Here is a 26,154-nt window from a genome sequence, read left to right as displayed (position 1 = left end):
CAGAGGGGCATGTCCAGACAGGTAACCCAGTTACAACCTATATACATGGTTTACCATAGTGTCTAGATTTAAAATTAGAAGGTTATAAAGAATAATTATTCAAACCCAAAGAGGGAAGAACCCCTGATCCAAATGGAGTAAATAGTGTTGATGTATTTAGGGGAAGGCAGGGCAAGCTCCTGAAGAAAAGAGAATAGAAGGCTACACCAATTGATTTAGATGAGGAAAGCTCACAGGAAGCTCCAAATGCTGTTTATGGTATCCAGTATAATACTTGTTTTTATACTTTATGCCTCAGACCCTGTGAGCTTCATTTTTTCACTTTCTGATTTTGCTTAGCTGCTGTCAAATATTTATACACCCATATCTATCTGCACACTCATTAATTTTGGAAATGCACCATTTTAATTTTCTTCCCAACGGTATGTACGTCTTTTAGTATTACATGTCAAAGGCCATACTCAGTCTATGTGCATATAAGACCAACGTTTCTTCCTCACTATACAGTATATAGCTTTAGTGCCCTCTGCAAATTCTGTAATTTTTCCTGTGTACGTGGAAATTCAACCCCTATGACAGAAAAATCAGCAAGTCCAAAATGGAACAACATCTCCCAACTTTCCTCCACACCAAAACAAGAATTCATCAGCACTGAAAAGGTGAAAAAAATCAGGGCTATGGCAGAGCTTCAGGGGGTGCCGGATTGCTTTTGACAGGTAATGGATGGGCCGCATGCCACCCTCCCGCTCTCTCTAATTCCTTAACTTTCTAATTCTGCATCTCTGTGAATGAGAAACTCCAGGCTAAAATCTGAATGTTTGGGTCATGGGGTAGCTATATACTGAGGATTTGTTAGTAGGACGAGATACAACAAATGTCAACGTTGCAATCACTCGAAGCATCTAATATTTCACTGCGTGCACAAATTACTAACCTTGTTCCTTGCATAGTTCACTGACCTTACATCACTATCTGCTTCCAGCCATTGCCTCCGTGCGTCCCATGACAAACCGTGAGCCCGCTGTCGAATCTGCCGCTGGATTCCACCAGCGGCTCGCCAGGCACAGGGAGGCAGTGTTCCACTGCAACCATTGCGCTTCCAGGTCGTTCCCTAGCAACACGATTAACACAGCATGGTTATCCACAATGGGAGCAGGTTGCAGAGAATGCAGGACTTAAAGAAGGCAAACATAGTGGGCTCCGGTTACTTTGACCAGGGGCAAGGTCCTTGTTTACTGACAGATTTGATCTTAACTGTTTTGACAGAAATGTTTGTAAATATTTTATGCTTCAGTAAATTAATGTGGTCCATATCTGGGGATGAGTGTAGGTTTATAATACTACGGGTTGCAATACTAGTTGTGTGATTTAAATGTACGGTGAGGACATTTGCGAAATGGCAGGAAGTTCAAACAGTAGCATAAAACGAGCATAATGCATTCTCGGCTGTGTGCTAAGCACAGAATGTGAGTCGGCATTAACATGAAATACAACCATGTACTGAGGAACCTGCTGATAATAGTTTAAATAATGTAAGAGTGGAAATAATGCAAAATAGAACGATGTTGTCTGCAAATAACCGCCCCTTTGATTGAGGCACACTGAGGTTACATTTTGGACAGTTTAGGCTGTTGCAAAATATCAGACACGGAGAATTGGAGAGATCAGATTAAAGAAATTTGTGAGGCTGACACAGGAAACGGCAAATGCTGGAACCTGGAACACAAACTACAGATCCAAGATGCTGGCAAGTGTTTTGATGTTGAAACGAGGGGCAGAGACGGGAAGGACTGCATCCTCGCTTCGTTTAAAGGAGCTTTACACACTAACTGTCAACAAAAAACGTCGGGAGGTGATCAATAAACGCACTTCCAAGAGCAAGCCTCACTGTGTCGTACAGTACGAGACAACAACGGTTCCGCTCAAACGGAGTTTCGGCGAGACATTCATGATCGTGTATCCCTGGAGAGAGCACTCGAACCACTGGCTCTTTGCATTCCTGGGACTGGTGGCGCCGCAAGGATTTGACTGCTTTCAGGGCAAGAATGGCAATGGTTTAATGTGCTGTATATTTTGTAAACACTAAACTGAGAACGTTAATAAACGTCCCTTTTTAAAATTAAAAGAAAACATAACGAAACCACATAAATTGCGTGAGCTATTTACTAGCTAATGAGTACATTGGTCCTTCTAATTCCCGTTCATAAATGCAGCTTTGCAGCAATCACGAACGTGAGTAAAGGCACGCACGCACGCACACATAGACGTGCCTACAAGCATTCCTACATAGAGAGACAAGCACGGCAAAGACACAAGAAATTATGCAGATGCTGAAAATCTGGCGTTAAACACACAAAGCTGGAGGAACTTAAAAAGTCAGGCAGCAGATATGGAGGGAATTCGTGGTGAAACTTTTGCACATATACTGAGGAACTAAGGAAAACTTACCTTGCATACTGTTCGTACAGATCAATTCATTACAACAGTGTTTTGAGGTAAAACAAATGCAGAATAAAAATGCTCAAATTACAGAGAAAGTGCAGTGCAGATAGACTAGGCACAAGGTAACAATGAGATAGACTGTGAGCTCAAGATTCCATGGGTCCGTCCAATAGTCATAACAGCTGGATGGATGGAAACTGACCTTGAACTTGGTAATATATGCTTTCAAATTTTTGTATATTCTGCTTGATGGGAGGGGGATGAAGAGAGAATGTCTGGGATGGGTGGGGTCTTTGAATATGCTGGTTGATTTACCAAGGCAGCGAGAAGTGTAGACAGAGTCCACGGATTGGGCGCTGGTTTCCATTCAGTGCTGAGCCGTGCCCATAACTCTCTGCAGTTTCTTATGGTCATGGGCAGAGCGGTTGCCTTAACAGCCATGGTGCATCTATTTTTGATGTCAGCTTTGGTAAGACTAGGAGCCCAGTGGACTGTGGCATCGGGTGCTTAAGTTGAGATGGTAGTATTATGCCTCAAATGACAACCCGAACGATCCCATACTTATATCAAGAGTTTTAGGACACTGTCAGAATCCCAGTGGCAGAAGGAGGGATGATGTTGTTGCTCTGTGGAAAGTCATGATTCTACATATTCCTTGATTTCCTTAATATCACGTGCACACTCTCCCGCTTACATCAACTGCAATGAGGTTGAGAGGATTGATACCTTCAAGTTCCTAGCCATGAACATCACCATACCCTGTCCTAGTCTAACCTCATTGTCATCATAGTTAAGAAAGCTCAGCGGTGCCTCTACTTTCTCAGGAGATAAAAAGAAATTTGCATGACACTTTGATGCTCACTCATTTTTATCAATGCACCATTGAAAGCAGCACAGCAACACCATCATGGAAGCACAGGTAAGAGCTGAACATTATCCATGAACTTTAGATGTATTATGTGTACCCAAATGCCTCCAAAATGCACAGTAGTAGATTGTAGAGATGTCTTCTAAGTAGTTGAGTAATCCTTAAGATAGTTCAGCTGCAATTAATTGAACACCATAAAAAAAACTTGATCCTTGGGAGTGCAATCATCAAATTTCCAAACCAGGAAAACTAACCTCAACTGTAAATATTCCAACAATACATACAAAATAATGGAAGAATCAGCAAATCAGGCAGCATCAATGGCGGGAAATGGACAGTCAATGACAAACATTGACTGGAAATGAAGGGACTGGAACCCCAATACTCCAATGAGCATTGAATGACAAATGCATATCCCAACTGCCTAATACCTTAAGTGAAACAGCATAGAAACATAGAAAAACTACAGCACAATACAGGCCTTTTGGCCCACAATGCTGTGCCGAACACGTACTTACTCTAGAAATTACCTAGGGTTACCCATAGCCCTCTATTTTTCTAAGCTCCATGTACCTATCCAGGAGTCTCTTAATAGACCCTATCGTTTCCACCTCCAGCACCATCACCGGCAGCCCATTCCACGCACTCACTACTCTCTGTGTAAAAAACTTACCCCTGACATATCCTCTGTACCTACTTTCAAGCACTTTAAAACTGTGTCCTCTCGTGATAGCCATTTCAGCCCTGGGGAAAAGCCTCTGACTATCCACATGATCAATGTCTCTCATCATCTTATACACCTCTATCAGGTCACCACTCATCCTCCATTGCTCCAAAGAGAAAAGGCCAAGTTCACTCAACGTATTCACGTAAGGCATGCTCCCCAGTCCTTGTAAATCTCCTCTGCACCCTTTCTATAGTTTCCACATCCTTCCTGTAGTGAGGTGACCAGAACTGAGCACAGTAGTAGTGACACATAAATTGTTTGGTTGAATTCAGGAAACTCCACAGATCATCTGAAAGTCTTGTATTTGCACAATCAACATATAAGGACATAAGAAAACAGGAGCAGGAATAGACAATTCAGCACTCAACACCCACTAAGCCTACACCAGCAATTAATATGATCATGGGCTGATTTGACCCCTCCTCACCTCCTATTTGGTATCGGCCTCAGATAGTTCTTAATTTTCCGATATATAAGAAGTTACCTATTTCATCTTTGAATACTCCAATGACCTAATCTCAGGCACCATTTGAAGTAGAGATTTCCAGAGATTCACTCCACCTATTGGGAAAAAGCTCCTATTCACTTCACTTTTAAATGATAGCCTAATGATGTTTAACTATAGAAAATATCAAAATTCAATTGCATTGTTTCTAAAACCGTAACTACAAGGTGGAATATGTATGCCCTGGTTCTATGCCTATGTATTACACTGATAGCTTGTTTAGTGCACAAGATCTGCTTCCGGGAACAAAAGCACTAAGGAAATCAACACCAAAAGGGGTCATTATAGCATTATATTTGGAGAGCTTTATAACAGACAGCACTGCCATGGTGGAACTTAACACAGATCCAGCAATGAATTGTTCACAACTCTCAGTACAGCAAGGCTTCCTGTGAGGGCTGGTGTTGACTGTGCTGGGACAAGCAGCGGGGCTGCTCATTGCTGAGATGTGGGGCACTGGGCTCCACTCTGGCCAGCACACTGAGTCCAAATCCTTCTTAGGGATTGCTGCCAGAAATAAAGGTGTGACAGACAGCGTAGATCCCATGATCTCTCTCATCACCTTCTATTGAGAATGACAGAAGCTATTGTCTTCCATCTCTTTGTTTGCCTACATAGGTCTGCACAGCACAAGAATTTCTCTATGGTAACGACTTCAAAGAATAATGACCAATACTGAGCCTGTTGCCATGGATAAATCTACGAGCTGGGGAGAGCTGTTGAATGGTGGAGGTCAGCAGTGTCTACAAGACCTATGCGAAGACAAGGAGAAAGGCCATTGCATCTTGGAGGGCTGACTGCACATGGAGGCCTTGTATTTGGGATCCTCATTCATCATTATTGGCAAGGCTAGGGTCAATACCAAAGATTGAAGCCCAAGTGTCGATTTGAAGTTCGGAATTCAAGGCCTAATGACTGGAGCCCCAAGTCTGCTAATCTCTGCAAATCTGCTGGGGAAGCCGAAGGCCCAGTGACTACAAGTTTGAAAGCCAAAGATGGCCTGTCTTGGGTTTGGAGGAAGGTGTGTGTGTGTAAAAGGAGGAACAGGGCTTGTTTTAATCTTGTTTTTTGTTGCTTATTGTGCTCTACGTTGTTCTGCCGAGCATTGTGGACATGCTATATTGGCGCTTGTGGACTGCCCCCAGCATATCCTTGGGTATGTTGGCTGTTAATGCCAATGATGTATGTTTCAATGTACATGTGTTAAATAAATCTGAATCTGAATCCTAGGAAGCTACTGCCAGTCCTCAGCCCCACAAATTGTATTTACCATGCCAGCCAGGGCCATTCCTGGAGTCTCACATCTCTGTTCTAAGTGGAAGCACTACCCACCCAAGCCCTACACACACCAACAGCAGCCTTACTCATCGCTGGGGGAATGCCAGCAGAAGGCAGCCATTGGCACTAATTCTCCAGGTTATCCTGTACAATATTGTGCAAACTTTGCAAATGTTTTTAAGAAGTATTTGGATTAGAGGACCAAGAATAGTAATGCACGAAGGGCTACCACTGTGCTGTCTGCATTGATGGTCAGATTTATTAGCTAACAATCTTACTGATTCCAATCAAGGTTGAAGTTTTAAATATAATAGGAGTTGCATTTATTATGTTGTATCATATTGCACTACGGAATACAGATTTTTCACAAAATTCTCTTTTAGCACCCTTTCTCCTTTTTAGCTAGACTCTGTTAATCACACCCTATTATTTGACTTCTTCTCCTTTGCTTCAACTATCCACATCCAATCACAAGGAAACCTGCAGATGCTGGAATTTCAAGCAACACGCATCAAAGTTGCTGGTGAACGCAGCAGGCCAGGCAGCATCTCTAGGAAGAGGTACAGTCGACGTTTCGGGCCGAGACCCTTTGTCAGGACTAACTGAAAGAAGAGATAGTCAGAGATTTGAAAGTGGGAGGGGGAGGGGGAGATCCGAAATCCACATCCAATGCTGTTTTCCTCATTGACATCACTGAATGTGTGATTCCACCCGAGACCTATATCCATCTCTCCTTCAGTTCTCCTTACATCACCCTTATTACAACAGGTAGAAATTAAGAGGGGTGGGTTTTGGTAGTATTTATCTTGTGGGAATGCTGATAAGTGAAGTGTGTATGGGTGTTCATCTAAGTTCATAACAAGTGAGCTCTCATAAAAATAAATCATCGGCGTTTAACATATCAACTCCTGGTCATGTTAACTCCTGCCATATGTGATATTTTCAGATTAGCAAATATACTTTACTGTCTTAGAATGTTTATGGCTTTTTTTATTTTTTAAAAAAATGTGAAACCCCATTGGTTTCCTTGGCTGCGTAAATCTAGGTACACACTCTGGTCCCGTCAAACCTGTGGCATTGAGATGGCTCTCCCACTCCAAACCCTGGTTTGCGTGCATGCTGTGTAATTCGCTACCGTTACAACTCAGTGCCAAGAAATAACACTGCATATGATGAAAGGAATTATATTTATGAAACTTAACAACTAAATGGTTAAGAAATAAAACATAAAGGGCTCATTATAATTAAATAGTCAAATGTCCACAAGCTGGAGCTCAACTCTTCCAAAAGTCATACATATTCACTGATCCTCAGCAGATACTGGAAGCTTGCTCCATCGAATCACGGTCCCCCATTGGGTCAAATCCTAAGACAGGTTCTCTCCAATGTCTTCTCGCTTCATCTCCTGCCAAACAAAAGAAAAACCAAGACCTGCCATAGTGTCCCTCACAAAACCCTCCCACCCCCTGTGTTCCCTCAAACATTTTCCCAGTTCCACCATCCTAATTGGATGACACACATTCCTCAGCATCCCATATCTTCAACAATAACCCAAAAGGGCTGAAAGCAAAACAGATTGCTCTTAGAGAAATGCTAAAGTGAAATACCTAAAGCATAGGAGTAAAAATGTGAACCAGGGCGTTACATATGCATCTGTGACGTTTTTCTTTTTTAAATCTAAAGGTACAGCACAGTAACAGGTCCTTCCATCCCAATTAGCCCGTGCCTCCCAATTACACCCATGTGACCAATTAACTGACTAACCTGTACATCTTCGGAGTATGGAAAGAAACTGGAGCACCCAGAGGAAATCAATGCATGCAGAGGGAAAACATACAAGCTCCTTACAGACAGCAGCAGGACTGAACCCGTGTCGCTGGCACTGTAATAGCATTACGCTAACCACTCCTTTTGGTAAGACAGAATTAGTAAGACAATAAACTCCGATGACCACTTCTCACTGAAAGTACGCTCTGCCTATTTTCAATGCCAAGGCTCAAGCATGGCAGTAGAATTTCTCCTGAGTGAAGTTCAGGAGGCACTGGCAGCTCTGATGATATAAAGCCACGTAAAAATAAGTTTCTTTAACATTGGAAGAAAACTGGTAAGGAAAACAAGCAAACTTTGGTTACTAACATTCTTCATTGTGATTAACGTGGGAGTCGTGGTCTCATCAAGACAAGGAACCATCTATTTATTTGCATAGTAGTCGATTACAAGTTTAAATACTTTTTTTCCATTTGACTTGTATTTCATTATAGGTTTGGATGTACTTTCCTGTCCTTGGCAGCTTGCCAAAAAAACCACAAGAGTAAATGGTAAAATAATATACTATAGTCACCATCAGAGTGTCCAATAATTGTGTGGGGTGAGATATTTTTTGTCAGCTATAAACATAGGGCTTTAGAAATTCTTCAGTGTGTATTTTCATGGTCAAAAGGTGGAAACTGAAGAGAAAGTGACAGGGAACAGATCAGACTGAAGGAGAAATTAGAAACAAGATCTCAGGATAGAGGGAATTGGAACAACATAGAACAGCACAATGCAAGAACAGGCCCTTCAGCCCACAATGTTGGGTTGAACCTAATAAATTAGTCATCGAATGGCCAACTAAACTAATCCCTTCTGACTACACAATGTCCATATCCTTCAATTTTCCTCACATTCATGTGCCTATCTAAATGTCTCTTAAAAATCCCTAATGCATCTGCCTTTACCACCACCCAAGGGAACACATTCCAGGCACCCACCACTCTCTATGTAAAAAAGCTTACCCCTTTCACTTCCTTTGGACTTACCCCTTCTCACCTTAAATACATGCCCTATGGTATCAAAATTTCATCCTTTGGGAGAAAGATATTGTCTGTCTACACTATCTAAGCCTCTCGGAATCGTATAAATCTCTATCAGATCTCCACTCAGCCTTGCCAATCCAGAGAAAACAACTTAAGTTTGTCCAACTTCTCATTATAGCACATAATCTAGGCAGCATCCCGATAAACCTCTTTTGCACCCTTTCCAGTCCCAACATCTTCCTATAATGGGGTGCCCAGAACTGTATGCAATATGTCAAAAGCAGCCTAACTAGAGTTTTATAAAGCTGCAACAAAACTTACTGACTTCTGAACTGAATGCCTCCACCACTAAAGGCAAGCGTGCCATATTCCTTCATAATCACCCTATCAACCAGTGTACACTTTCAGGGAGCTATAAACTTGGACCACAAGATCCCTCTGCTTATCATTAGCGGGTTTGCATTTCACTGTTAAAGCTCTCACATTTGGCTAGGTTAAACTCCATCTGCCATTTCTCTGCCCATGTCTGTAACAGGTCTATATCCTACTGCATCCTTTACCAGTCTTCTATGTTATCCACAACACCACCAATCTTCATACAACCTGCAAACTACAAAGTGAGTAGAGCAGGGAGCTATGCACACTGCCTCGTGGTGCATCTGTGTTGATGGAGATTGTGGGGGAGATGTTGTTGCCAATCCGAAATGACTGGTGGCTGCAAGTGAGGAAATTGAGGATCCAATTGCACAAGGAGGTATTGAAGCCAAGGTCGTGAAGCTTATTTGATTAGTTCTGAGGGGATGATAGTGTTGAATGCCGGGCTGACGTCAGCAAAGAGTATCCTGATGTATGCATCTTTGCTCTCCAGATGTTCCAGGATTACAAATGTGCAACCTTTCACATTTGGCTGGGTTAAACTCTATCTGCCATTTCTCTGCCCATATCTGCAAGAGATCTATATCCCACAGCATTCTATGCCAGTCTTTCATGCTATTCACAATACCACCAATCTTTGAATCATTTGCAAAATTACTAATCCACACATCTACATTTTCATCCAGGTGATTTATATACATCACAAACAGTGGAGGTCCCAGTACAGATCCCTGCAGAACACCAATTATCACAGATCTCCAGCTAGAATAAGTTCCTTCAAACAATATGCCATGGGGAAGCCAGTTCTGAATTGAAACGGCCAATTCACCATGGATCCAATATATCTTAATCTTCCTTATGAGCTTCCCATGAGGGACTTTGTCAAACATCTTACTAAAATCCATGTAGAAAACATTGATAGCTCTACATTCATCAATTAGCCTCGTCACTTCGTCAAGAAGCTCAATCAAGTTAGTAAAACAACAACTTGCCCCGCACAATCACAAATAAGAGAATATTTGCAGATGCTGGAAATCCAAATAACACACACAAAATGCGGGGGAAACTCAGCAGGCCAGGCAGCATCTATGGAGAAGAGTACAGTTGACATTTCGGGCCAAGACCGCCAGCATTTTGCGTGTGTTGCCCCGCACAAAGCCATGCTGGCTCTCCCTAATTAGGTAATAGTTTTCCAAACGCTTATAAAACCCAACCCTAAGAATTCTCTACAGTAACTTTCCTACCATTTACGTGAGACTCATTGGTCTATAGTTCCCAGGATTATCCCTGGTTCTCCTCTTGAATAATGGAACAGCTTTAGCTGCTTGCCATTCCTCAGGATCTCACCTGTGGCTAGAGAAGAGACAAACATATTAATCATGCATTCTTATCCTTTGCTTCACTAAATAAACTGGGGTATATCTCAGCAGATCACCATAATGATCTTTAAAAGACCCAACACCACCACTCCTTTTCCTTGAAATGCCATGTCATATTAATAACCTTGGCATTGATCTCCCTATCCTCCAGATCCTTCTCCTTGGTAAATACCGATGTAAAATGCTATTTAAGCACCTCATCCACATCCTCCGCATCCAAGCAAATGTTCCCCACTTTACACTTGAGTAGTCTGACTCTCTCATTATTTATCCATAAGACCATAAGACGTAGGAGCAGAATTAGGCCATTTGGCCCATTGAGTCTGCTCTGCCATTCAATCATGGCTAATTCTCTTCTTTTCCCCTCCTCAGCTCACTCCCCGGACTTCTCCCTTTGATGCTGTGTCCAATCAAGAACCTATCAAGCTCTGCCGTAAAAGCCCCCAACAACCCGGCCTCCACAGATGTTTGTGGTAACAAATTCCACAAATTCACCACCCTCAGGCTAAAGTAATTTCTCCGCATCCCTGTTTTACATGGACGCCCTTCTATCTTGACACTGTGCCCTCTTGTCCAAAGCTTCCTCACCATGGGAAACATCCTTTCCACATCTACTCTGTCTAGGCCCTTCAACATTAAAAAGGTTTCAATGAAATCCCCTTCATCCTTCTAAATTCCAGTAAGTACAGACACAGAGCTATCAAACGTTCCTTGTATGATAACCCTTTTATTTCCAGAATCAACCTTATGAAATTCCTCTGAACACTCTCCAATGCCAGCATATCTTTTCTTAGATGAGGAGCTCAAAACTGTTCACAATACTCAAGGTGAGGCCTCTAGAAATGAATGCTAAAATTGCATTTGCCTTCCTCATCACTAACTCCACCTGCAAGTTAACCTTTAGGATGTTCTGCACAAAGGCTCCTAAGTCCTTTTGCATCTCAGATTTTTGGATTTTCTCCCTATTTAGAAAATAGTCTGCATATTTATTTATTCTACCAAAGTGCATGGCCATGCAATTTCTAACACTGTATTTCATTTGCCACTTTCTTACCCATTCTCCTAATCAGTCTGTCATTCTGCAGCCTTCCTGTTTCCTCTACGCTAGCTGCCCCTCCTCCACTCTTTGTATCATCTGCAGACTTGGCAACAAAGCCATCTATTCCATTATCTAAATAATTTATATATAATTTATTAAATATTTACAACTTATATAAAAAGAGTCCCAACACCAACCCCTGCAGAACACCACTAGTCACTGACAGCCAACCAGAGAAGGATCCTTTTATTCCCCCTCACAGCCTCCTACCAATCAGCCAATGCTCTAACCATGTCAGTAACTTTCCTGTAATACCACGGGCTCTTAACTTAGTAAGCAGCCTCATGTGTGGCACCTCGTCAAAGGTCTTCTGAAAATCCAATTATACAACATCCACTGCATCCCCTTTATCTATCCTACTTGTAATCTCAAAGAATTCCAACAGGTTCATCAGGCAAAATTTTCCTTTAAAGAAATCATGCTGACTTTCTCCTATCTTGTCCTGTGTCACCAAGTACTTCATAACCTCATCCTTAACAATTGACTCCCAACATTTTCCCAACCACTGAGGTCAGGCTAACCGGTCTATAATTTCCTTTCTGCTGCCTTCCTCCTTTCTTAGAATGGAATGATATTTGCAATTTTCCAGTCCTCTGGCACCATACCAGAGTCCAACGATTTTTGAAAGATCATAACTAATGCCTCCACAATATCTATTGCTACCTATTTCAGAACTCTCGAGCGCAGCTCACCTGGTCTGAGTGACTTATGTATTTTTAGGTCTTTCAGCTGTTTGAGCAACTTCTCCCTTGTAATAGTAACTGCACTCACTTCTCTTCCCTTGCACCCTTCAACATCTGGCATACTGCTAGTGTCTTCCATAGTGAAGACTGATGCAACATACTCATTTAGTTCAACTATCTCCCTGTCCCCATTATTACTTCTCAAGCCTCATTTTCTACTGGTCCTATATCCACTCTCATCTCTCTATTTTTTTCACATACTTGGAAAAAGCTTTTACTATCCACTTTGATATTGTTTGCTAACTTACTTTCATATTTCATCTTTTCCCTCCTAATGATTCTACTAGTTGCTCTCTGTAGGTTTTTAAAAGCTTCCCAGTACCCTGTCTTAACCTGAATTTTTGCTTTGGTGTGTTCCCTCTCTTTTGGTTTTACATTGGCTTTGACTTCCCTTGTCAGCCACAGTTGTACTATGTTGCCATTTGAGTATTTCTTTGTTTTTGGAATACATCTATCCTGCATGTCCCTCATTTCTCCCAGACACTCACACTATTTCTGCTCTGCTGTCATCCCTGCCAGCATCTCCTTCCAATTTACTTTGGCCAACTCCTTTCTCATACCACTGTAATTTCCTTTACTCCACTGAAATACTGCTACATCAGACTTTATTTTCTCCCTATCAAATTTCAAATTGAACTCAATTATATTGTGATCACTGCCTCCTAAGTGTTCTTTTACCTTCAGCTTCCTAATCACTTCTGGTTCATTACATAACATCCAAACCAGTATAGCTGATCCCTGAGTAGGTTGAATGACAAACTACTCTAAAAAGCCATCCTCTTACTCTTCATGTATGTATAAAATGTCTTGAAATTCTCTTTAATCCTACTTGCCAAGAACTTTTCATGGCTCTTCCTGATTCTCTTCTTGAGTTCTTTTTTAACTTCTTTATAATTCTCAATAGCTCTGTTGGATTCTAGCTTCCTTTTCCCCTTTTCTTCTTGACTAAATTTATTACCTCTCTTGACATCCAGGGTTTTCTTGCCTTGCCATCTTTGTCCTTCCTTGTGACTGGAACAAACCTTTACTGTACTCTGTGCAGTTGTTCTTTTAAAATTCTCTATATGTCAGATGTGGACTTGCCCAAAAACAGCTGCTCCCCATGAACTCTCCCTAGTTCCTGCCTAACACTCTTGTAATTTGCCCCACTCCAATTTAGTACCCACCCGAAAGGTCGACGCTTATTCTTATCTTGTAGCTATCTTAAAACTTGAGTTGTGGTCACCGTTCCCTAACAGCTCACTTACTGAAAGATCAGTCATCTAGCTAGGTTTATCACCCAACATGAGGTTCAGTACAGTCCCTCCTCTTGAACTATCTACATATTGATTTAAGAAACCCTCCTGGATGCATCTAACAAATTCTACCCCATCTAAACCTCTTACACTAAGAAGGCCCCAGTTTACATTAGGGAAGTCGAAGACTCCCAGGACAACAACCTTATTGTTTTTATACCTTTCCGTAATCTGCCTGCATATCTGTTCCTCAATGTCCTGGTGGCTATTGGGAGTGAAAGCTGGGAGCATGAAGAATTGAGAGGGTGAAGGAGCCCATGGGAAGAATAGTAGCAGACCAGCAATTGTGGAGGTGGAGGGAAACAAAAAGAGATCAAGTGAGAAGGTGTAATCTGCAGCAATGTCTATTGCATATGTGTGGTAAAATAAAATCACACATGTGACATCAATCATGAGCTGCACTCCAACTGATATCACTTTACAACAGTCACCTCATATACATGTGCTGTGTATCGATCACAGGGATAGAATTTTATAGAAGTGTGCTATCCTCTTGTAATGAATCTGTTTTAGGATCAAGCTTCATTGCAAAAATGATCTACTGTGCAACAGAATTTCTTATGCATACAGTGTGAGGTTATGGCTAATGGAATATGGACCAGACACGAAGGGCTGAATAGCCTATTTCTGTTCCTATGTCTTGTCTTAAGGTCTTAACTTCAGAAACTCCTATGTATGAAATAGGAAGTGGATAGACGGACATTCAGTTAAATTGATATTTTAAAATGATTCTAAATCCATGGCACTTTAGTGCTAAACATGAAAAAGAACCAATCAGAATGAGTCAGACCAATATAAACGCAAGCTCTTGGCAGAAACAACACACAATTGCACGATGATGACTTCACCTCAACTTGTGATGAAACATTTGAGACCTAATCTCCAGGCTCAGTGAACTACCCTACAAACTTTCATGCTACTTTGAAAGACAATAGCGCTACTCAGTGGTCAATATAAAAATAAACATAAAAGTAAAAGAGAGTAAGTATAACATAGCAAGGATGAGTGGGAAGCCAGAGGATTGGGAGACTTTTAAGGAGCAACAGAAGATAACTAAAAAGGCAAGACGGGGGGGAAAAGATGAGGTACAAAGGTAAGCTAGACAAAAGTATAAAGGAGGATAGTAAAAGCTTCCACAGGTATGTGAAGAGGAAAAAATTAGTTTGAGCCCTTGAAGACAGAAACGGGTGAAATTATTATGGAGAACAAGGAAATGGCAGATGAGCTCAACAGGTACTTTGGATCTGTCTTCACCAGGGAAGACACAAACAATCTCCCAGATGTAATAGTGGCCAGAGGACCTAGGGTAACAGAGGAACTGAAGGAAATTCGCATCAGGCACAAAAGGGTGTTGGGTAAACTGATGGGACTGAAGGTTGATAAATCCCCAGGGCCTGATGGTCTGCATCCCAGGGTACTTAAGGAGGTGGCTCTTGAAATCGTGGACGCATTGGTAATCATTTTCCAATGTTCTATAGATTCAGGATCAGTTCCTGTGGATTGGAGGGTAGCTAATGTTATCCCACTTTTTAAGAAAGGAGGGAGAGAGAAAACAGGCAATTATGGACCAGTTAGTCTGACATCAGTGGTGGGGAAGATGCTGGAATCAATTATAAAAGATGTAATAGCGGCATATTTGGATAGCAGTGGCAGGATAGGTCCGAGTCAGCATGGATTTACGAAGGGGAAATCATGCTTGACTAATCTTCTGGAATTTTTTGAGAATGTGACTATGAAAATGAACATGGGGGAAAGCCAGTGGATGTAGTGTACCTGGACTTTCAGAAAGCCTTTGATAAGGTCCCACATAGGAGGTTAGTGTGCAAAATTAGAGCGAATGGTATTGCGGGTAGGGTACTGACATGGATAGAAAATTGGTTGGCAGACAGGAAACAAAGAGTAGGGATTAATGGATCCTTTTCAGAATGGCAGGCAGTGACTAGTGGGGTACCGCAAGGCTCAGTGCTGGGACCACAGCTATTTACAATATTCATTAATGATTTAGATGAAGGAATTAAAGGTAACATTAGCAAATTTGCAGATGACACAAAGTTGAGTGGCAGTGTGAAATGTGAGGAGGATGTTATGAGAATGCAGGGTGACTTGGACAGATTGGGTGAGTGGGCAGTTGCATGGCAGATGCAGTTTAATGTGGATAAATGTGAGGTTATCCACTTCGGTGGCAAGAACAGGAAGGCAGATTACTATCTGAATGGTGTAAGGTTAGGAAAAGGGGAAGTACAATGAGATCTAGGTGTCTTTGTTCATCAGTCACTGAAAGTAAGCATGCAGGTACAGCAGGCAGTGAAGAAAGCTAATGTCATGTTGGCCTTCATAACAAGGGGAGTTGAGTATAGGAGCAAAGAGGTCTTTCTGCAGTTGTACAGGGCCCTGGTGAGACCACACCAGGAATATTGTGTACAGCTTTAGTCTCCAAATTTGAGGAAGGAGATTCTAGCTATTGAGGGAGTGCAGCATAGGTTCACGAGGTTAATTCCCGGGACTGTCCTATGTTGAAAGATTGGAGCGACTGGGGTTGTATACACTGGAATTTAAAAGGATGAGAGGGGATCTGATTGAAACATATAAGATTATTAAGGGATTGGACACGCTAGAGGCAGGAAACATGTTCCCGATATTAGGGGAGTCCAGAACCAGAGGCCACAGTTTAAGAATAAGGGGTAGACAATTTAGAGCGGAGTTGAGGAAAAACTTTTTCACACGAGGGTTGTGGTTCTGTGGAATGCTCTGCCTCAGAAGGCAGTGGAGGCCAATTCTCTGGATTCTTTCAAAAAAGAGTTAGATAGAGCTCTTAAAGATAGCGGAATGAAGGGATATGGGGAGTAGGCAGGAAAAGGGTACTGATTGTGGATGATCAGCCATGATCACAGTGAATGGTGGTGCTGGCTCGAAGGGCTGAATGGCCTACTCCTGCACCTATTGTCTATCATCTAATATTGATACTCAAGTCCATGTGCTATATTTTATCTGGTAAGGTTTATGTGATATTGGAATTTTTTTCTAGAATAGAATAGGCAAAGGGGATTTGATTGTCTTTAAAATGAAGGACAAACTAAGTGCATGTGAATATACTATTAAAGATACATCCACTAAGGATGACCCTGATCAAGTGTAGGCTTTTTACAAAGTTAAATAGACATTCTTCATCAATATGTAGCAATAATCCATATTTTCACTCAGATTCCTGTAATCTTCTTATTAGGGAGCACTTTGGATTATCTCTAATTATTACATTACAATACACAATTATAAATATTCCTTGCTCCATATTTTTAAAAAAAACTTACCGTTTTGCTGGAAACATCTATAAATGATTCAACTTATCACTGGTTGAAAATTTAACATTGTAGCTTTCTCACTTAGATGGTAGAGTATTCAATTGTACAGCAAGAGGAGGCTGATGAAAGAGCCAAAACTTATTGAATATCTTTATGTGTTTGGGAATAGGAATCGCTGAGCCAAAAGGAGCGTCAGCAACTCATGGCTGCAAGGCCAATCCAAGGCTCAAACCACCTGGAAGCTTTAAAATTAGAGACTCTGAGAGACACCCTGTGGATCCATTTTCCTCCCTCTGTCAAACTGCCACACACCCAGACAGTCTGCCAGCAGCAAAACCCAGACCAACGCAAGTATGAAATAATTTAGTTAGTGAAATATGTTTTAGGAGTGTCTAGCCGATTGTATTAAATGTTACTTCCCATTGTGTTTCCTGGCTGGAGTACCAGATGATATAAGGTTTCCACTTCATTTTGTACAGCAGTACTCATTATTCCAGTGGGGAAAACATTACCCAAGGCAATCCACTTAGACTTTGTACACAATATATTTGAGGACACTGGGTGAAATGCAGCATGAGGAACAAATGAAACTGGCAATGAGTAATCAACTTGGAAGTCATTTGCCAAATTACAGGGCAGGTTCAAATCAGGACATGCATAAGAAAGAAAGGGACAGAAGTTCAGCATCAATTGTAAGCATTTAAAGCAAAACGTGTTTGCTGTTATGGAATTACTTCACTTATGTTTGCTTCCATTTATGTTAATGGCACTACTTTTCAGAGGAGGAATACAATGTGCATTTGATGTTGTAGATCGGATTTAATGGTAAAAATTATGGCAAATCTATGAAACAATAGAATACGGCGAATTTAGATTTTTGTACAACTGTAGTTTAAACTGAGACATCCCAGAGTTTCTTTTTAGTGATTTAGATGCTTCTAAAATCCTCTGCAGTTTTTGGTCTTTACCACAGCAATCAAGCAAACTGTGAATTTACCTGCCTCAGCACAAGCTCCATGGTAAAAGAATGAAGATCTTGAGTGTTTTTATGTTGCATTGTAAAGATTTGGATATTAAAGGAATCAAGGGACTGGGATGCAGGGCAGGGATATGGAGCTGAGGTAAAGCTCAGCCATGGTATTGAAGAATGACGGAATATGTCTAAGGAGCTAGATGGCCTATTCCTGTTCCTATTTTGTGTGTTCTTATGAAGTCTAAGTCAGTTTTTTGTATGACTAAGTTGCTGATTAGCCAAAAAGCTGACTATGGAAGATTAATTTGTGTATTGTAACATCAAGTTTTCAAAATAAGAAGAATTTTAAAATTAAAAAAAATCCTGAAATATTGCCTTTTGCTTTTTCAGTTTTCACCCTAATCACAGAATGAAAGAGAATAGGTGATGGGTGAGGTAAAAAGAAAAGCAACAGCCTGAGACATTTTTCCAATAAAAGGTACTTAGTGTTCAACATTGTGTGGAAGTTCATCTATCTGACCTTCATTTTTGCATTTAAATGTGAGTGAATATCCATGCATTGTAATTGCAGTAAATCAGATGATTTGAAAAATGAAACAGGAATACTTGTATCGCAGAATCATTTGGGTTTATAATCGTTATCTTATAAACCATTTGTTATGATGAAGGGTGAAGTGGCTCACTTTCCACAATGATTCATAACTTGTTGAGTATTTCCAGCATTTTGCATTTTTATTGCAGATTTCCTGTACCTGCAGGTTTTTTTGTGATTTTCAGGTGTACTCATACTTTATAGAGTACTACAGCTTAGAAACAAGCCCTTCAGTCCACGATGGCCTGATCTTCTGGCTTGTCCCATCTGCCTGCATTACTGTCATCCAAACCTCTCTCATCCATCTACCTATTCAAATTCTTTTAACTGTTACTGTAGCGGCTATTTGAACAAACAAACACTGCTGTTAGAGATTAAACATGAGGGGGAGGTGATAATCCTGTGAAATACCCTGGTTCTGTTGGTTGTGTAAGTCTAGGCCTGCCACACGGGTGAGATTGAGGTGCAAAACCCCGAAACCCCGTTTGTGTTGATGTTGCGTGATTAGTTACCCTGTCATAAATCAGTACCACGGAATAACAGACAGTACACCATATACAAGTAAACAATTTAGCTTTATAGTTCTTAATTTGACTAAAGGGTTAGTAAAGAAAAAAACAAAAAGAAAAAGGCCCATTTTAATGAAACACTCTAATATGCACAAGTTGGAGCTCATGGTTTCACCTTCGCCGATTTTCCAGGCTTCGTCGACTCCTAGCCCCACTCCAAGTTCAGGCCTTTCTGGCATCTGCAACCTCTCCTTTCAGGCATCTTCTCTCTCCATCTCCTGTCGAACAAAAGACCTAGATCACCTCGGTGTCAGGAACACAGAATGAAAATGCACTCCCTTCATTGGACGGCTCACATTCCAAAACACCCGTTATCCCTAACCATAACCCAAACACTGCTTCTACAGAAAGACCATTACATTAGCAGTGAAACCTTTCCCAGGGTGTTACACCTGTATGACATGTCTTCTATTCAAATCCAATAATGTGGTTCAAATTCGAAGAAATATATTTGATCCTTTATTAAGCAATTAGCAAAACAAACAATCTTGGTGATAAATCTAATGAAACTAAAACTAGCGATATAACAAAATAAACAGTCTTAAATGTAGTTAGCTCTATAAGATCTTCCCTCATTCTCCTGCATTTTACTGAATAAAGTCCTAACCTATTCAACCTTTCCTTATAACTCAGGTCCTCAAATCTTGGCATCCTTGCTGCACTGAAGTTGGCAGATGCTCAGTTTCTTTCATAATGTTTACACTTCATCTCCTGATTTAACACTTTAACAATATCAGGATGCAACAGTCTACTGTCTGCAAACATTTTCAAGACTATGTGATAGCATCCTAAAACTGAGAGTGATATATTCAAAGATACTAATTGCTAAAAGAGAGGTTACATATTAAGCGGATTAGGTGAGAGTATAAAATTGCATAAGTATGTGGATAATGTGAGTGGATGAATCTGTGGAGGATGGAGTTTATTTCATTGCAGATACGTGTGAAAAACAACTTTAGATCAAAAGGGACTGATATAGTAAAAAGATGGGGACTATTTAAGATTCTCATGCACAGCTCATTCAAATTTGGTAGTTCAAAGAAAAAATATTCAAAAATATCTAATGGATTATTCATCTTTTAAGTAAGAGGCTGAACAATAAATGGGGAGAAGTTATGTTACAGCTACATAAGCATTTGTTAGACCACATATGGAGGTTGGGGCACCACTCCTTTGAACAGGGAGTACTGTCTGTTGAAGGAATACAGTACAGGTTCACCAGAATGTTTATCGGGTTTCGAGAATTAGATGAGGAGAGGTTCCAAGTTGGGTTCACTGACTTTTCACTTGATCCTGGGAATCAGCATGGATAAGAAACTTGGATGGAAAGAGATGCTTAAAAGAATCGAAAAGGTGAATACAGTATGGAGCTACATTTCCCACTGATGGTAAAGTCAATACCAGGGGTTTAAAGGTTTTGCATCAACTCATTCAGGAGAGAGGTGCAAAATTCTTCTTGATACAAAGCATGTCAGATGATCTCATCCCACAAAAAAATATTCAATGATAGCTTAATAATTTTAAATCAAAGTTTGATACATTTTGCCAGACAAGGGCATGAAAGGCTATAGATTCAAGACAACTGAAAACTAAGATCATGATCAGGCATTTCTCATTAAAATAGCAGCATGTGACCAATATATCTACCTCCAGTTCACAGGTGCCTATAAAATTTCATTATAGAGCTAAACTATTGTACATGCTATTTAGTGTCTTTTAGAGGCATAAATTTCATATACATTTTACTGGAGATCTTAGATTCACCATTTCAGTTATAAAGATTGAGAATTAATACATTGTCCAGGATATTTAATTTCCTTTGGGTGGCACAATATGCTAACTAATAGTAATTAGCATAACATTATTACAGCCCCAGCGACACAGGTTCAATTCCACCACCATCTGTGCATTATCCCCACGACAATGTGGGTTTCCCCAGGTGTTCTGGTTTTCCCTCACAGTCTATACACATATAGGTTAGTACGTAAATTGGTCACATGGGTGTAATTGTTCTACTGCTAGTTTTAGTTTCATTAGTTTGTGTCGCTTCAAGATTGTTTGCTTTGATAGTTGCTTAAGAAAGAATTGAATATATTTCTTCGGCTTTGAACCTTATTGTTGGATTTGAATGGAAGGTGTGTCATACAGGATTAACCCCTCCACACACACCCCCAAACAGTGGTATTGGTTTGATCCAGTAGGCTTTGAATTGATTGCAGGATTATTAAGCGATGTAAATTAATTGCACCTGATGACACTCTATGGTTTTCCTTCATTTCTCCATAGTTATTCCATATACTCTAACTAGTGCTGGAAAGGAAGACTCTTCCATTCATAACTCCACTGAGTTTATAAAAAAAAATCCATTACGACCATCATAGCATCTGTCACTTAGATTCAGATGCAGAACGTGTATAAAAAATTAAAAATTCACTTTTATTGCTGGTTATTGGCCTGAGAAGAATTGTAAAAGTATTTGAACTGGCATTTAGATCATCAGTAATCTAATGAATTGAATCAAGCTGAAACATTCCTGTTCTCAGGAAAGTCCTGGGCTGTTGCAGGTCTTGGATATGCTCTATAATGAATGCCAATATATGCTGATTGTGAGTCTGGAGCCTTACTTCACTATATTACACTGCAGAATCCCCTTCTGTTGTCCCATTTCAGCTGGATGACGTTAAAGATTGATGTTAGATGAGGATTCCCAATCCTGTCACATTCTATGGAGAAAGATTAAGTGTAAAATTCAAAGACACACATGCCTTGAGGTGGCAAATACAATAGATGTACAGAGGCTAAGCAGTTTTAAAACACCAGTTATGGCAAACGAGTTGCGATCAACATCCAAAGATGCTAAATGATACCTCAACTGGTGAAAGCAAAGTGCAATGTTAACCCAAACACTACTGTTCAGCAGCTCTATGGCTACTTTGATCACTTTGCACTAAAAAAGACTTGGCTTTTTTTTGCACTAATTGTGTTCCTTCTTGTAAAAATTTGTATAATTTATGTTTAATTTGTATATTTCTCTGGAATGTTGCTTATTCGATGCTATATGCCTGTGATGCTGCTGCAGATAGGGTTTTCATTGCACCTGTCACACATGTACTTGTGCTTTTGACAATACACTCAATTTTGACTTTGAGTGTCTGCAGTTAATCCTCCACATTTCGCTCAACATTGTGAGTTCTCCAATTATGTGTTGTGAAATTTGTTAACTTAGCAACAGCAGTACAATGCAATACATAATATAGAAGAATAAATAAATAAATACTTAAAGTATGTGTACATTGAATAGATTAAAAATCATGCAAAAGCAGAAATAATATATACGTTTGTATTTAAAAAGTGAGGTAGTGTTCACGGTTTCAATGTCCATTTAGGAATTGGATGGCAGAGGGGAAGAAGCTGTCCCTGAATCGCTGAGTGTGTGCCTTCAGACTTCTGTACCTCCTTCCCGATGGTAACAATGAGAAAAGGGCATGCCTGGGTGTTGGGGGTCCTTAATAATAGATGCTGCTTTTCTGAAATACTACTCCTTGAAGATGTCCTGGGCACTTTGTAGGCTAGTACCCAAGATGAAGCTGACAAAATTTATGATCCTCTGTAGCTTCTTTCAGTCCTTTGTAGTAGCCCCTCCATACCAGACAGTGATGCAGCCTATCAGAATGCTCTCCACGGTACATCTATAGAAGTTTTTGAGTGCTTTTGTTGACATACTAAATCTCTTCAAACTCCTAATGAAGTATAGTAGCTGTCTTGCCTTCTTTATAGCTGGATCGATGTTGGGACCAGGTTAGGTCCTCAGAGATCTTTTCAGCCAGGAACTTGAAAATGCTCACTCTTTCCATTTCTGATCCCTCTATGAGGATTGGTATGTGTTCCTTCATCTTACCCTTCCTGAAGTGCACAATCTGCTATTTGACTTACTGACATTGAGTCTAAAGTTGTTGCTGCGACACCACTCCACTAGTTGGTATATCTCACTCCGGTACACCCTCCTGTCTACATCTGAGAACCTACCAACAATGGTTGTATCATCAGCAAATTTATAGTTGGTATTTGAGCTACGCCTAGCCACACAGTCATGGGTATAGAGAGAGTAGAGCAGTGGGCTAAGTACACACCCCTGAGGTGCACCAGTGTTGATCATAAGTGAGGAGGAGATGTTATCACCAATATACACAGATTGTGGTCTTCCAATTAGGAAGTTGAGGATCCAGAGGGAGGTACAGAGTCCCAGTTTATGTAACTTACCAATCAGGATTCTGGGAATGATGGTGTTAAATGCTGAGCTGTAGTTGACGAACAGCATCCTGACATAGGAGTTTGCATTGTCTAAGACTGTGTGAAGAGCCAAGTCTAATGCCAATTATGGGCAACTTGCTTACAGGCTTTAACAATTCAAAATCCAGGGAAATAATACCCAATATTTACCACTTGACTGAGCAAAGAGTTTCACATCATCAGCGCTTTAACATATTACTTCTTACAGAAAAATATACAAATGAAATAAAAGTAGACTTAAGTTTCTGATATAACATGCTAAGTTAACGTCATTTTTATCTGCATAAACACTGTTTTGATGGTTGACTAATATGCTAGCTATTTAAATTATAGGAAAATTTCAGTAGGAATGAGATAAACTTAGAAGTGTGATGAAATAATAAAAAGCAATTGTTTTTACTCAATCTTTGTAATTAGAGAGATGAATAGAGGTGAAAGTTCTTAGAAAATAAAACCTGTCTGAAATGATAAACAACAAAAAATTCATTGGGAGCTTCTGATTACAAATTAATAATCTATTTAGACTATAAGATATAGGAGCAGAATTAGGCCATTTGGTCCATCATGTCTGCTCTGCTATTTCATTACTTTAAAGTACTGTATGAGAGACTATGGCTGGCTGGTGGTGCGGTGGCATCAGCACTGGACCTCAAGGCAGACGGTCCTGAGTTTGAGTCCAGCCGGGTCCCAACCTGGCTATAGCAGTATCTGTGCAGAAGAAAGACCTGGCAACCTACTTCTGTACCTCATGAAAATTCTATGGACAACTACAATATCCACAGGGTCGCTATGAGTCGACAATGACTCAATTGCACTCAGCAACATAAGGGGCTAAAAGAATATATTTTCTTGAGCTGTTGCCTTTTGGTTTGATGCAAAATCCAGAACCAAATATGCTGGTACTCTTAACTGTCTCTTCCAGGGGACAGTGATAGTCAGGATGGGTCCAGTTGAAACTACAAATGAGACAGAGCTGCCCCAGTCTGTCTGCTATTTTGGAGCCAGAAAACAAGCACAGACTAGAAATTATTGATAGATGGATAATTATTCTGATGCTTGTAGGTGTATCCAAATTTGATGTGCAATCTCACGTTTGCAAGACTCACGTTTTGCACTTCATTGAAAGTGCTGTTCAGAAATAAGGATATTAAGTTCTTTAAAGCCTTTTACCATACACTAATAGTTCCAGTTAGTTATAACAATAATTCAAAATTATGAATGAAAGATAAAGGAGATTTTTACCGTATCTAAAAGTTACTTTTCAAAGTAGCAACAGTATAGAATAATGAGAGTTAGATGTGCAAGTTTTAAGATTAATTTTCTGAACTATAATGCAATTTCAATTCACTGTTTTTACCTAAACAATGTTTTCAGCTCATCATTCCAAGCTTGTTGTGAACCCTCTGGTTAACACAAGGAATCACCAGTGTACTATCTCATAAAGTGAAAGCAGCATTAGTGGATTTATCCAGTGGGATTTATTTCCTTCCACTGAACAGATGGTCGGAGTGGTGTGCCCATCTAACAACACTAGATGGCACAGTGGACTACACAGCTAAAGTGGAAAACTGAAACAACATTTTAAAATTATCAGCTATGGCAATTGAGCCACAATCAACACCCAAAGATGGTGAATGACGTGTCGTTAGTTAAAAGCAGATATTGCAATGTTAACCCACAAAAATATCTGCAGACAGACCTCTCCATCTCACCAAACACTGAAATCCTTACAAATGTTTCCAGGGTGTACAAACCCTATTGCCTAATTTGGATAACTCACTTGCCAAAATGTTTCAATTGCTTTGGAAACTGTACAAGGAGCAACCAGAAGAAAACTCAATAACAGTTCTTCCTGCTTGTCCTCATGTTCATTATGATTTTTCTGAACTTTTTATACTTCCAAAAGCAATTGGTGACTTGCAGTATAACAAACTTGTTAAACTGTACAATTATCATTGAAGTAAGAAATTAGATATTTTAAGATAAAATTTTTTTAATATAAGCAGGTCTATGAAATGAAGACGTTCTAGCAAAGCATTATGGAAATTGGATAGGCGAGAACCTCACTGCAAATGGCAACACTCAGCCAAGAAAAGAGAATGTGGAAATGCAATGAAGCTTTCAGTAACTGGGAATGATAGTGGTTGGAGCTGGCTTCATTTTTTTTTTATTCAAATGATGTCAGCCAATTGTTGATCAAGTTAACATGGAGATCAGTTTTCCCAAGGAAAGAACAGAAAAGCTATAGGCCAGGCAACATCTGCAGAAACAACTTCTTCCAAATATTGATGTTTCCCGCTACAACTAAGCATGAGCTGTTCCCAAGATTCTGTCCTTATTTCAGGGTTCAGGGTTTTGGTATCTGCAGCATGTAGATCTCATACTTCACTGAATAATTATTGACAGTGCTTTAGGATAGTGATTTGAAATGTGGGCTCAACACACCAACAGATGTGCATAATCATGGTTGAATAAGAGATTGTTTTGTGCAAAGTTCGGAGAATCATGGTAAACATTTAGTACATCAAATACAAAAAAAACTTGAAATCCGTCCAAGTGACAGGGACTTGCCTATCCAAACACTTCCAGACCAAGGAAATGTTGGTATCTCCATAAATTTTCATTCCTTATTTTAAACCAAACACATTTTCCTTTACATGAGACTGCACCAATGATCCAAACCACACTTTATAATTTTCGTAAAGATTCGTGAGGGGGCCTTTAACTGAATTACAGTATGCAGTTCATGACGTGAGACGCAAATATAGAACTATTTGGCGTTTTCCAACGTTGTTGTTTGTTCTGTTATTTTAGACATAAACAGTAACTAATTATATTCCATAACTGCTCATTTGCAGAAAGCAGGCACTCCCTTCAAAAACATCCAGTTTCTACAACTGGGGAACAACATTTATGGAATTTTCT

The 26,154-nt window shown here is 40.1% G+C and overlaps 1 protein-coding gene across 8 annotated transcripts in view; it reads right to left on the bottom strand.

Moving 5' to 3' along the window:
- LOC140211586 (zinc finger protein 474-like) overlaps positions 1-24,653 on the bottom strand; it is a 41,926-nt gene extending 17,273 nt beyond the window's left edge. For 2 of the 8 annotated variants that reach the window (XR_011889517.1, XM_072281459.1), the window contains exons 1-3: positions 16,815-17,089; positions 10,235-10,343; positions 960-1,111 (exon numbers count right to left, since the gene is read on the bottom strand). The gene's annotated coding sequence lies outside the window, so the exon portion shown is untranslated. Of the gene's footprint in view, positions 1-934; positions 1,112-1,869; positions 2,029-2,448; positions 3,321-10,234; positions 10,344-16,814; positions 17,090-19,054; positions 19,158-21,563; positions 21,593-24,586 lie in introns of those variants that run through there. The other 6 variants (XM_072281463.1, XM_072281464.1, XM_072281458.1 and 3 more) reach the window with 6 other exon arrangements.
- Between the last annotated feature and the right edge of the window lie 1,501 nt (positions 24,654-26,154).

This window comes from Mobula birostris, chromosome 17, assembly GCF_030028105.1.
Source record: "Mobula birostris isolate sMobBir1 chromosome 17, sMobBir1.hap1, whole genome shotgun sequence".
NCBI classification, from domain to species: domain Eukaryota; kingdom Metazoa; phylum Chordata; class Chondrichthyes; order Myliobatiformes; family Myliobatidae; genus Mobula; species Mobula birostris.
Note: the sequence above shows the minus strand (reverse complement) of the source record. Positions and strands in the feature narration are given on the sequence as shown.